Consider the following 14,321-nt stretch of genomic DNA (forward strand, 5'->3'; position numbering starts at 1 on the left):
GGAGAGGTCCCAGTTCACCTCCTGGGCCCTGCCGTGCTGCCCTTGAGCAAGGCACCGGACAACCCCCTCCCCCCCCCCACTCCCCCTCCCCCCACTCCCATTGCTCCCCGGCGCTGTACAATAGCTGCCCACTGCTCCTAGTACTACACTCCTGGTACTAGGATGGGTTAAAAGCAGAGAACACATTTCACTGTGTGTGCTGTGTGCATGTGTGACCATTAAAGAGGGGTTTCATCCCTCCGATTCTATTCTATCTATTCTCTACATGATTTTATGTGGCATGTGGTAATCGTTTCTGACAATTCACACATAGTTTAAATACATTAATAACATAATTTTGTTTTTATAAGCACCTCCCATACTGTGGAACCTTTTAGTATCCATGTCTATACAACTGGTGTGCTTTTCCTGTCAGCAGTGCTCATAAAAAACACTTAGAAAAACCGCTGTTGTCTCGTTCCATACTGCTCACAGTTAATAGAAGATTTCCAGCAGTGTAACATGATGCAGCCAGGCCCTTACTGCAGAGGACCGGCCCATCCCATCCAGCAGCCCAGGCTTATATGCCATTCGAATTACCATTAAAGACTGAAGCAGGAGTGTGCAACCAAGTGCTTACAGTATGTAATGGCAGACAGTGATAATGTAGCCACACAGCTCAATGCCAAAAAAAATTGGTTAGTCCAATTTGCCATTGCATTTGTTCAATCATTAGTTTTGTTGGCCTGCCTCTTAATGCTGCTGAATGTCAGGTTGGCTGTTACAAATATAGAGCAGTGGAACATTATGAAGGTTTCATAATAGAAATGGACTAAAACTCAACGACATATGAGATATGCGGTTATATATATAGGACCATAGTCACATGTTTTTTTAGATGCAGGATAATAGGATGGTGGGAATCTAAAGTTTAGAGCACCAGAGGTTTAAATCCCCTCTCTCTGTGAATGTGTGTGTGAGTGAGAAGCCTTTCTCTCTCCCTCAGCAGCTACTCAATGAGCAAGGATGTGGTCGGGCGGCACGGTGCAAAGAGAAATCACTGACACTGAATATGTATCACCTACAAGGGTGCTTTTGTATCGCTGTCCTTTGTGCTGCCCTTCCAAAGAGAGAAAAAATAATATCTCCATAGAGCTCTGTAGAGAAGAAACATCCAATTAGTCGAATAATGTAAAGAATTATTTGGCAACTATTTTTGATTAATCATTTAAATTGTACATGACAACCATGTGCCTTTTTTCGTCTGGCAGTCGTGTAATAGTAATTATCTTTAAATGTGTATTGGACAAATCCTCACCATGGCCTTTTACACAGTCTTTGGGGATATTTGTTTGTAAACCAACTGATCAATCATAATTAAGTATTTGAGAAAATAATTAATTGAGAACTAATTAAAGATAATCGGGGACAAATGTTATCGCTGCCCTAATGCTACGACATATTTAGTATTAGATTGAGTATTTGTAGATTCATAGTAAGAAGTGTAATGGCTTACAAATCACATTTATCTGATTAATGTTTAGAGAGACTATTGTGATAAATGGACTCTTATTTTCACACATATTTGTCCAAGTTAGTCTAAGGCATTGCTTTTTTATTATTTAATTTGAAAAGATGGCACTTCTGTGTTTGTATTATGGCATTGCAGGAAAAGAAACACATCCGGCTAGCTATACAAATAAGGGGAAAATGTGTTGAAAAGGCACTTAAACATCAAGTTAATACCACCCATTCATCACAGTTTGCATATAAAAAGGATGCCTACTGCCTCTCTGGATTTTACAATGCAGCCATTGTTCTCATAAACACCCAGGATTTTTCGCTTTTAAAGATTTATCACATAAATTGTATTCAGCAGTCCCTAATTTGTCTCCCCTTTGCCTTATAGAAATGTTGTTTTTATTTCATCTGCTGACTGCAAGAACAAATATATTCTTTGTATAAAAAACCTTTGGTGATATAATTTTTCTGTAAAAGCAGAATACAAGCCAACATTGGATCGCAGTGGCAGTAATTCCTGTGAAGTGCAAGACTTTAGAGATCAGTTGTGACTCGTTGTCTTGATAGATGTGGGAGGCTGTGCATGTTTAGGGGGCCCAGAGCCCAAATGTAGCTGTCGTTCAGTGTATGATGAAGTTGCATCATTTACTTCAACACTCCTTATACAAACCATATATTCATGTAATATCTATCCTCTTGGCTCTTCTGTGCTCAGTGTTATGTTATTCAGTGCAAATGATTGCGTGAAATCATGTATTGTTGGTGTATTATCACATTAAAGACTGAGTGTTGTTAAAAAGGGTGTTAATGATAAAAAGGCTTTATCATGTTCAGTAGATTAAAGCCTGGCTGCAGTATAATGCACTGCTCCTGACCTATTTGGACACTATAATGATGTCCCAGTGGACCTCAGAGTGTAAAATCACCTTACATGGAGAAAAGCCTGGACATCATGGGGGCCTATAGAACGGGAGCACATTATGAAAAGCTTTTAATTCAAATCTGATCGATTTGCTCTCGACATTATTCTCCCTATAGATGTCATAATTTAATAGGTAGGATTATTTAGTGTAATCTGAATGTTTAAAGAGACATGGGCAGTGGTGCTTTTAAAACATTGCATTTTGATGCAGTGCAGCATCCATTATATAACTTATAAGCAGCATTGCTACAGTCCTCCTAAAAGAAGAAAGGAAAGTGTTGCATTGTCTTAGGAAAGGTGTCTGCAGCGAGTAGGATCTGACATATTTCAAAAGCGATCATGTGCTGTCAAGTCCGGTTTAGCTATGGCCAGCCTTAAGGCGCTACTCGATTTTGTTGTCACTGTAAATTCACTCTGCCTGAAGCGCCTTTGGCTTCATCACTTGTGTGCACGTTGTTACCTCTCTATCTTTTTCACACCCTTGCATCTTCCTTTTGTTTCCTTTAGAAAGTGTCAGGTTTTTTGCTTATCTCTCATTCAACACATAGCTCTTTGTTCCTGCCTGTTATATCACCTGTCCTCTGAAAAGTTTGACTTGGAAGAAACTAAACATCAACCTCCCAGTGTTTTTTCTGGGTCAAGTGCAAAATCAAATACAGTAGGACTAGTCAGGGATGCACCAGCACTGGTTTCTATGGTAACTGCAGGCCTGTATTTAGTGCAGTTGTTTCACCGCGCCCGGCTCTCTGTTTTCAACCAAGCGGGGAGGGAAGAGTGTGGACTGTTCCCAGGGGGGCGAGAGAGAGAAAGTGGGGCAACATCTCCCGTCACCGTCAAACTAAATCTTTCAGCTTGAGAAGGGATCATGTCATGAATTGCTTTACTTGTTTCAGAATGAGTTGATGCTGAGGGAAGGCTATCAAACATATAGAAATCACAGTCAGAGATCTATCCGGCATCAAATATCTGTTGACACAAACACAAACTTCTGTCCTTTCACGTTAGCATCTTCTCTGCTGTGCACCTAACACATGACCGGAAACTATAATGTTGCAGTAAGAAAATACTGTGGCTGCTTTGGTTATATATTATCAATCAGATGATATAGATTAGATAGGATAGGATGTACATTCAGAACTTCAGCATTTTGTTTTTAACTATGAAGATGTCATTAAAAGTTGTTGATTTGGCATGAATCGTTAGTTTATTTTACATTATTATATTACATCATTTTGAGTATCAACTTATAATAGTATAACTCATAATGTGTTAGATTAATTACTATACCATAAGAAGAATCAATCAAATACATTTTAAGTGATCTTCTTACATTTTTTTTAATTGTACCCTATTTTGTATTGTTTCATAATAAATAGGTTGGCTGTGTTGTATTCCAATCCAATCCAACTTTATTTGTAAAGCACTTTAAAACCTCAAGACCAAATTGCTGTACAGAGAATCACAAAAAAAACCAAATAAAGTTAAGAACACAAAATAAACGAGATTAAAACAACAGCCATATAGTAAAACACTATACCATTTAAAGGCAGTAAAAGCAACATTCTCCAAAGTGCAGAACGCTAGGGAGAAGAGGTGGCTTCTAAGACTCGATTTAAAAAAGGGAAAGTGTAGGAGCCTGTCTAATGTGGAGGAGAAGAGCACTCCACAGTTCAGGGGCCGCTGCAGTGAACGTTTTTGGCACATTCAGGAGCAGGTGATCAGCTAACAGTCGGGGTCAGTAGGGGTGTAGCAGCCCAGAGAGGTCGGGCGGGGTCCGACCATTGAGGGATTTAAAAGTAAATAAAGGGAGTTTTAAAAAGAATCCTAGAATATTTGTACATTTACTACGATTTTAAACTGATCTGTTTGGAGATCCATATTCATACAACATCAAGTATAATCTTTATGTCTCTCTCTGTATGTATGGCAATGTGTTGACCTTGGGGACAACCAAGGGTCCAATGGTAATCATCTAATACTGAACCAAGTGATTTATTCCAGCAATACACAAAATGATTTCCCCACATTTCTTTCACATTTTAACACAACCTTAACCATCAAAACCAAACCAAAAAAATATGTATTTTTTAAGGCTACGTGATAGAGAAGACAATCTAAAATCACAATATTTTGCATCTCATATCTTTAATGAGTCTCAAATCACGATATTGATTACAAAAAATATAGAAAACCATCAGAAGAGAATAAGGATTATTGTTGTTGGATGTGATTTGTAGGTTTTGTGCAATGGCCATTAGTCTGTTGAAAACGCACAGTATATAATCACATAAATACATTTCCCATTTATCCATATAAAGTATGTATATAGTCTGTTTGATTTTAAGGTTTTCTCGAGGTTCTAACAGGACAAACCTGACCTAACATGCTATTTGAATAGGCTTGGGTTCTTTTAATACAGTCGGCCTTTATAGAGAAAGTTAATGAAAACCTTAAAAAGGAAAAGAGACAACATTTTTCACCCAGTGTGTTTTCAGGATCCAATACCTCTCATTGCATAAAGCACAAAACAAGACACCGGCAATAACTGTAGTTCCCCTCAGAGACGACCACATGACTCTGGCCAGATAAACATTCGTGTTCCGGTCCAGCTCACTATCTTTGGGGGAGGGAGTGCAGTCTGCCCACGAGCGTAAGATGATGAAATATTCAGAGCTGGCAGCTGAGTGCAGGGAGGCAGGCTTGACCACTATCATCTATTCAGTGGAAGTAGCAGCTTCATGGGCAGCACATCAACAACGTGGCTTCTTCAGGACAGAGGTGAAACTGGGGTATAGTCCCTGGGGTAGAACTCTGTGGAGTAATACGAGAAGACTAGAGACGGGAACTATTGGCTGAGCAGGAAAACGGGAATTGGTTGCATCAAAAAAGGATAGGAGGGGATGGAACTGGGTTAAAAAAAGCAAAATATCAATGGTTGCCAGTTTGTCCCTGAATGTTGACCCTAAAGCCACGGTGGACGTGTGACAGGCAAACATGTCCATGAGGTCGGACCCCCACCTGTGCAGTTCAATCCAGGCAAGCATTTGGGTCATACTTTCAAAATTGATGAAGACCCAAATGAATGAATGATGTACAGCCAGATGTTTCACATGCTTCCTCTGGCACACACTCAACATTTCCCATTTAATTTTATATAAACCTGCTGCTGCTTGTGGGAAACAGGGCTTAGAACAAAACTCATTTGTTTCAAAACACAAAGACGCATTTCAGTGCCAGGTGACAGCAAGATATGACAAACAAATGGAAAGTTCAAAGCAGGAGCTCTCTGGGATGTGGTATTTAAATGAGGCTGGAGTGAAAGTACGGCTAGGGAAGGGCTACAGCTGTTTGAAGTGTGACAGCTTTTCACTTTGCTTCTAGCAACTCATTTCAGGTTCAGGCCTGCACCTGCACACACTGGTGTCAAGATGCTTTGGATCTCACCTTTACTTGTATTTTTCACCAGTTTTCTTTCAATACCTTCATAAGCTCAGAACATTTGAACTTTTTGTTACATATTAAATGTAGCTGCAAAGCAGTTCCCCTACTGGTATTTATTTTTTTCCTTCAATTTGAGCAGGAAATGAGTTATGTGAATTAATTGCGGAGTTAGGGGTTCTTCTGCCCCATGGCCATAATTGCAAAAAAACATAAACAATTTAATGTTCTATGAATAATGCAAAATGGAGGTATCAGAAGGTAAATGAGCCAAATGAAAACTCTAATGTACGTTCACATGGAACAAAGACGTTAATGGAGACACTTTCGCTTTGGGAAAAACAACCAATCAGTTTGCTTTAAGTTTGTCTGCTTCACATTAAACATAAGCTTAACATTTTGTGACCTAACAGGAGCAAAGAGAATCGTCAGAGCCTCAGAGAGCTAAGTTAAAACACCGCCGTGAGCTCAGCGCAGCATGAGACGCATATGAAAATATATTCGCCCCCTTGACTTTATGTTCTTTATTTTGTGCTTCAGTGTTTTTTTTTCTAGCAGAGTGCAACACCAAGCTGCATTTTTATCAAATTAAAAGGGGAAAAACATTCTACATATATCACAGGAAGTTGTGGAGAATCATTTTGTATTCAATCTAAATTGTTGTTTCCTGCTGGTATGATGCTGATGTAGTTTCTCTGCTACATTCACTGACTCATGGCGGTGTGCTGTTCCTGCATTTTCAATGATCCACCAGTCCTCTGTGTATAGCATTGCTGCATTTATCATTATTTGCCAGAATTCATTCTGTCACACAAATGGCATTGTCAGTGGCATCATTTCCTGTTTTCTGTTCTCTTTGTTTGCTGCAGGGAGCTAATGCTCATTCATAAAGCTGTCGTTGATAACAGTTTAACATTTCCTGCATGCTCTTCACAATAAATATGTCAGAAGGCAGTGGGAGGCCTTTATTGTGAAACCATCTCGGAATAATGCCGGTGAGGTTCACTGATGTTGAATTGGGACTATTACATCTTTGCCAAAGCAAAGTGGATACGAGCATAACAAGGACTGATGTTATCTTAAGAGCAATAATGAGGTGTTAGCAGCTGGAGTTAAACATGAAAAACACCCTGCAATAGCTTTGGCTTGTTTGCAAAAGTAGGAATAAAACAGAGCCGTGCGCAGGTGGAGCGGTTGGAGGAGACGCTGCAGCTTAATAGTAATTGTCAAGTTAAATTGATTTTCTTTTTAAACATCGGAGTTCAAAAACATTTTTATATAAAGGCTTATTCCCTCTATTGTTGTAGATATTACTGTTATTGTTCTGGGTATAATTACAGCTGTGACTAGGAACTCATTTTCACAGTATACACATGTATTGCCAACTTGCTGTTGTAATTTAACTTTCTATGAATCATTACACTAAGTGTGGCGACTCTTTCCAGGCACGTCCTGAGGAACACCCCGTGTGGGTCACACCTGGTCTGCATTCTCCTATTGAGGAATTTTTTTGGTGGCATTTTTGCCTTTTTTAATACAGCTGTAGATAAACAGGAAGTGGGCTTGGTCGGATTTTAAGCCAGGCCACTACGATAGGGGATGCATACTCTGGCGTTCCCCTTTTAAAGATTTAACTTTGATATGCCCTAAATGAACAAAAGCTTTTTGACTGCATCCTTGGCTCTGTGCAAGTGTGCCTGAAGTAAGCCCAGGGACTCAAAATCCTATCGTTACTCAATTAACAGTCATTCCCATAAGATTTACTTGCGAATGGCATATGAATACCTTCATTTACTTAATTTCCCTTCGATCATAACTTAAACAACTAAACTGTAGTGAAGTAACACTAACTTCTGCACACTGCTTGTGTGAATTCTGCAAAAATAAGACCCAGAGAGACAAAACAGTTTTATAGGAAATATTGTTCTAACTGCAGCCAAAGGACAAAGTATGAAAAACGAATGAAATATCTTCGCCAACAATGTTGTTGTTGAACAAGAGAAGCAAGGCCATGAAAACATTTATAAATTGTTTATTCATTGTGTTTGCTTTTAGTGCATCACAGCCAGAGTTCGGCCCAAACCCTTTCTAATCTAATCACAAACGCCAGCATCAGCAGAGATGGCTGCAGAACGAATGATTGTGACACAACCTGGGTATAGCAACTCCATCAATCATATGAGATTAATATTACAACAGTTTTTAGATTAAATATGAACCCCTTCGTCCAAGACTCTGTCCCAGCAGCCTTCTCCATCTTGTGCAAATGTATTGTCTCTAGACGTGCATGTCATTGCAGGGTGCATGACAAACTGCTCTTTCTCATTTTTGGCTTTTTTGGATAAATTGATGAATGCCCATTCAGAGGCAGTGTTTATTCTGCTTTCTGTGTTACTATTATTTGTCTTTGTTACTTTAAACCAATCGCTATGAATATGTGTTTATTCTGGTGCAGTGTCCCCATTGGTGGAATGTAACAATGTACACTTGTATACGTTAATGTACTTTTGTATTTGCATTCTTTGCTACCTGATGCTACACTACATTATAGATTTATTTTCCATTCCATGATTTTGATAGTTAAAACGTACTTTTAGGATAAAAAACATAGCACATGTATTACATAATGATTATATCTTCAAGAATAGACTGTTAAAAATTCTAAAAGTACAACATAATAAATTTAATTACGCGTACATATTACTGCATCAGGAATGATAAATTAAGTTTCTTTATTCCTAGAAATTGGTATATGCAATTTTTGCAGAGTATATTTTGCAGATAATACCTCTACAACTTTGAATGCAGCAATGAATTACAGACTATATTTTTTTTTTGCAAAATAAAGAATACTTCTTCAACCACTAAACTTAAACAAAGGAATGCAAACTTACCAATTCATTTCTTCTTTTAAAATATACTTTTTACAGAATTGATTCCATATTTTCTATAGATAAAGCAAAGCTATTCCTGGAGATATGTCTCCTGTTTATAATGAGGGAATCTGTAGAGGAGTAATCTACTTTTGAGGCGCTCTGAGCTGCAGGGGGTGGGAGGGGTGGCTGGGGGGACTGCTTGACTGCGAATAAAACCACCTCCAGACTACAGAGCTGTCATTAATCAGGCCCTCGGCTGGCAGTCCGACGTCTGCTGCTACGTTCCCATCAGACGGCGTTGTAGGATATTTATGTTGATTGTCTGTAGTCGCTCTTCCCACGTCCTCTCCCATCCACTTCCTCCAAGTCATTAATTAAAAGCATGTAGCGAATTTCAACTCACAGCTCTCTGAGAAATATGCAGGCACATTTTCCCATCGGGTTTCTTTTTCGGGGAGTCTCCGTCTTTCTCTGACAGCGACAATGGGCCATCATGCCACAACATACTCCATTCTTTAAGTTGTGGACAACATTACTTCTTCTAAAGGATACAAAATGGGTGTATTTAGTGATGATTAAGGGACTAATTTGTCTTGTTTTGGTCATGTTTTAGCCACATTCGGCAAACATCGTCATAGCTGGGGTTTCAGCCACTAAGCCTATGGGAAGTGTGACTTACTATGCTGAAAGCAGCAGTATCTGACTGTGACAGTGTGTGGTGTTGAACAACGGGTGGTTGAGTCGTGTCCTGTTCAAAATAAAACCAAAAAGCTGCTGAAGTATGTAGATTACCCCGACATTTAGCTGTTTTGTTATGGAAGAACCTTTAAAATGAATTGCAAGAAGAACAGACCCATTGTGCTGTATGAAGGAGCCTTAAGCCAAGAGGAACTTGATGTGTCTGCTAAGTTAACACACCACTGTATTCACCTCTGCCACAAATTCAGGTTGCTGGAATAAGACATTTGAAAGAGCTGACTGTCAGAGGAGTTCTCCATTAGTGCAACACCCACACTGTTCCTTTCTCACAGATGCAAGGTGTATCAGTTATGGAGCCTGCCAATGTTTGCATATGCAGCAGCTCTTCTGAAATCTGCAGCAGAAATTGTCAAAGATGGTGATCGTTTCATTCCTCTCCGTCGTCCCGGGCGCTTCGACACTTCTGCTGGAGTGCGGTGGAGAATCTCGATTCCATGGCAGACAGATGCCAACTTTCATCCCTTTTTAGTTTCCTTCAGAGAGGCAGTACGTTGGCTGAGAACATAAATTCAAAGTCAGCCTGAAAGTCAATCTCAAAGGGCTTTCGACCAAGCCACAAACGCAGCTCTTGATCATCTCTATGGATTTATATTAAGATTGACATTTTCAAAGAATTAATGAGGCTTAACTTGTAATTTGATAACAAAAATAGGTTTCTTTATGTACTTTAATTGATTTAAATAAGCATTAGGATGTCTTATATTTTAAGCTACATTTCGCACAGAAGCTGTTTTGATAGAGTTGGGCATTGTTCCTGGAGAAGCAAGTGCAGTATTGTTGTGGGCGGGGGTGCGTGCCCTCAGGTTGAGCATTAAAATCATCAAACAAAACACACAATATATTTAAAGCTGGATTTTCTCCAAAAGTTTGGAGGGCATTGTGTGGAAAGATATTTATGGTCTGCTAAGACCACTCTTATTTCAAAGCAATGGATAAGATTTATTATTAAGTATTGAGTCCATTCAAACAACACAGTCATTTATCAGCTATGAAAATGTACTGCGGCGGCAGCAGCAGCAGCTATGGGGTGAATAAAACAACATAATCCACTGAGTATGCTGCTCAGGTCATAAACAGCAGGTCAGAAAAAAGTATGGTTCACAACTTTGCATCACTAACATATTTTATTTTACTTTACGTACTTATCTGGCCCTGTCTCCCTCAGTGTATGTGTTAGGCTACTGTAAAAACAGTTTTCTAATTTCAACCCCCTGCCTGAGATACTCTTGAGAAAAATAGAGATTAAGCTATAGACTGTATTAAATCATCAACTAAACGTGGGTAAAGCCTTGATTTTAAGTTTTAAGGAAGTGTAAATTGTGTATTCTTAGAAAGACCAAGACTATGCAAAAGTATTCTATAATATTTTAAATGTTAACTCTGGCAACTTGATTATAAATTAATAAATTAGCCAATACACTAAGAAATAAGAGTCATTTTATTGGATGTGGAGTGAAGCTTTCAAAGTCACTTGTGTAAGTGAGATATGTTTTGATATTGGATTCAAACTCTTTGACGTTTTTTCAGCACATACCGCTGCATGCCAAAATCTAAAGATGAAAAGTGTCGCTGTGCTTTTCCAGTGGCACTGTTTGAATTTGTGTCAACATGCGCTAGGTTTCTGAAGGCATTTGATAATTAATTATCTGACGCAACTTATCAGTAACTCAAAGCTGGCTATAGTCAAGGCTTATTTACGATTTATAACACCTTTAAACTAAACTTTACATACATGGTTTTTTTCAAGGCACTGAAAAATTTCCCCCAAAGAACTCACAATATACAGAAATGTTATAATCCTTGACTGTAATTCTAGATAACAAATAGTTCTCGTAGACTACATTTAATTCATGAGAATGAGACCTCTTTATATGTGTAAAGTAGCTGTACATTTGTTGAAGTTTACACATATATATGTATATCCACAGCATGATAACTGCCACACATCAGCATGTCTGTAAGTGAGTTCATTAAATGGCTTTGTATGTTAAAGTGCTCACCTCCCGCACCTTAACACTCTTTACAGTATCATATAGCCATGAGCCAGCTACAGTATACGGTTCATATCATCTTTCCTCCTTATATACAATGAAACACAAGTGAGGATGCACAATCAGTGAGACGCCAAACATGAGGAATAAAGACTTGACCCTCATTTTCTATTTACATTAATGCAAGTCACATAGTATGATTACTTTGAACCTTGATCCATACAACTCCTTTTACTGTCACTTACTGTGACACAATCCTAACATGACCTTTACTGCTATCATCTCTGTTTCTTTAGAATACATTAGTGGGAGTAAATCAACCCTGTGTGTGTCTTTTTGTGGTATTCTTGCACAACCACGGAAAATAATAAAACTGTAGTAATAATAGCCATAGTTAAATACAGTACATACTGTATGTTCTCACTATTTTGAGTGGCCAACTGTTGCTTTCTACTGATTTGCCTGAACATATACTTAAAGGGGACCTATCATGCAAAATGCACTTTTGTACGTCTTTTATACATGAATATGTGTCCCCGGTGTTCCAGGGAACTCACCAAGTGTCAGAAAACACAACCTTCTCTATTTTCCTCCATACCCAAATCTCTAAAAACGGGGCTGCAACGGATCTGATAAAAACTGATCCAGATTTGAACACGTTACTGACGTCAGGACGGTGGCACTACAGCTATTGGGCCAACTCTCCACCTATCAGGGGAATGTGGGGTTGGGCCACGGCCGGCCATTGCCGCTCAAAAGCGCTGGAGACGCTGTAGTACATATGCCAGGCAGAGTTCCCGTTAGAATATTTTTTTGCCGGTCAACATGTCCGTTAAAGTTGAAATCTTCCGGACAAAATTAGATAAGTGCCGGTTAAAGGTCTTCTTTGTTATTTATTGAGCTTTAAAACAAATTGATATGATTCGACATTAAACAAACTAATTATAGTAGATTAACTACATTATTCAAAAGTGTACAGTAATTTACAAAAACGCGGGAATAATAAACGGAGCGCTCTCTCCTTCTCCTGACAGCCCGTCAGTATCATGCAGCTCGCGGATCCAGTAATGAGTGACCCGACAGTAAAACTAAACATATCTATAACTAGTTTAGGTAGTTTGAGAGGTAATTAAAATAGCTACGTGTGATTTTCTAACCTGAAGTGTGTTTTGCTCTGCTCGCCGCTGCAGGGGATCATGCAGAGCTGCGTGTCGACTCGTCAGCAGCAGCCGATCTCTCTCTCCTGTCAGATTAGACTTTACTCGCATTTATGTCCATATCGATCAGATCTAGCTAGTTCTAGCTAATGATATGACTACCTGCTTGTTAAAAGACACCTAAACAATAAGCGTCGCTATGCAACCGGATGAGGCCACAAAGTATAGCGCAGCATTATGCATTTGTTTACATGCCCACCGGAACCCCGAGGCATTACCAACAGATCAACGCACAATCAACCCATACAGGACATCTCTTTCTCCACATTAAGTGTTAGACATTAGAATTGACAATTTTTGTCTGTCACATACTCTTTTGTCTGTCACATACTATTCTTGTCTGTCACATAAGTGGCGCAACTGATGCGGTATTGCGCTAAGGGAAAATTATTTTGACCGGACATTTTGACCGGAGAGATTTAGATTTGCCGGACTTCAGCATATTTTACCGGTCATTGTCCGGTAATTACCGGCTAACGGGAACTCTGATGCCAGGCCTGTAATTGGCGCTGTAGTCTGCCACAAAAGCAGCGAAGAAGACTTCCCGCGCATGGTTGCCATGGTTGCCCTTCTGTTTATTCTCCGCTGTGGCTCTTTTTCTCCCTCCCCGAGGCAAGCGTTTGCTCCTGCTGCTGTAATTCAATGCAATCCCTCCCCGTCGAGGCAAGCACTGTAATCCTCTCCGGTTAGTCCACCAGCAGATGACAAACACCCACCTCTCCGCCTCTTCCAAGGAACGAGGGGACCGTGCGGCAGAGTTTCAGTTAGGTTTTCTTTCGCCGGTCAAGATGTCTGTTAAAGTTGAAATCTTCCGGACAAAGTGCCGGTCAAAGGTCTTCTTTGTTATTTATTGAGCTTTAAAACAAATGAATAACGACTCTATATAATAATATAATAAAACACGGAGGACGGAGATCTCCCCCCTCTTCTGACAACCCAGCAGCTGTTCAGAGCACGCTCCCCTCTCCTGCAGGGGGGCGTGGTCAGCTGCAGCTCACAGAATCAGCCCCCTGCAAAAACAGTGCTGGAAAGAGCAAATGGAGCGAAATGAGGCATGGCTAAAATGCAGGATCTGTTTGGTATTTTGAAAAAAAAACTATATTTATATACTTTATATAGGTATGGCCCTACAATATATTGTTCAAATATAGCATGATAGGTGTCCTTTAAGCAATAGCTCACGACAGGCCGTGGTATATGGTCATTATATCACAGCTACTGTAAGGGGCGTGGTTCGGCCCGACAACCCCGCTTTTATAAAACGGTTACCAAGTGTGGCAATATGAAAGAAAAATACACACTCTAATTTAAATAGTTTTTATTAGTAAATAATGATGTTCAAAATAAAATAGTCCCTCCGTTGCCTTCTGCACAAAACATGGTGGTTGCTATGCAACAACACTAACAGCTAGCAAACATATTAGACAGAGAGCGTTGATCGATTATTTGGCTATTTATTTACATTCATTTGTATGTTGCCGTTTATTGTGCACCCACTGAAAAACTGTCCAGCATCAGTAGAATGGCTTACGTGGTTACTTGTATAGGTTGAGGTTGTTCTAGGCTGTTGCTTGGCGTGGCGAGAATATTGCTCCACTTTCTCCGGTCCCCGAGATTT

General features: G+C 39.5%; 1 protein-coding gene across 1 annotated transcript in view; it reads left to right on the forward strand.

Annotated features, from left to right (window-relative positions):
• lrfn1 (leucine rich repeat and fibronectin type III domain containing 1) overlaps positions 1–14,321 on the forward strand; it is a 110,236-nt gene that overhangs the window by 30,171 nt on the left and 65,744 nt on the right. The window lies entirely within an intron of this gene.

The sequence above is a fragment of the Trematomus bernacchii genome, unplaced genomic scaffold, assembly GCF_902827165.1.
Source record: "Trematomus bernacchii unplaced genomic scaffold, fTreBer1.1, whole genome shotgun sequence".
In the NCBI taxonomy this organism is placed as follows: domain Eukaryota; kingdom Metazoa; phylum Chordata; class Actinopteri; order Perciformes; family Nototheniidae; genus Trematomus; species Trematomus bernacchii.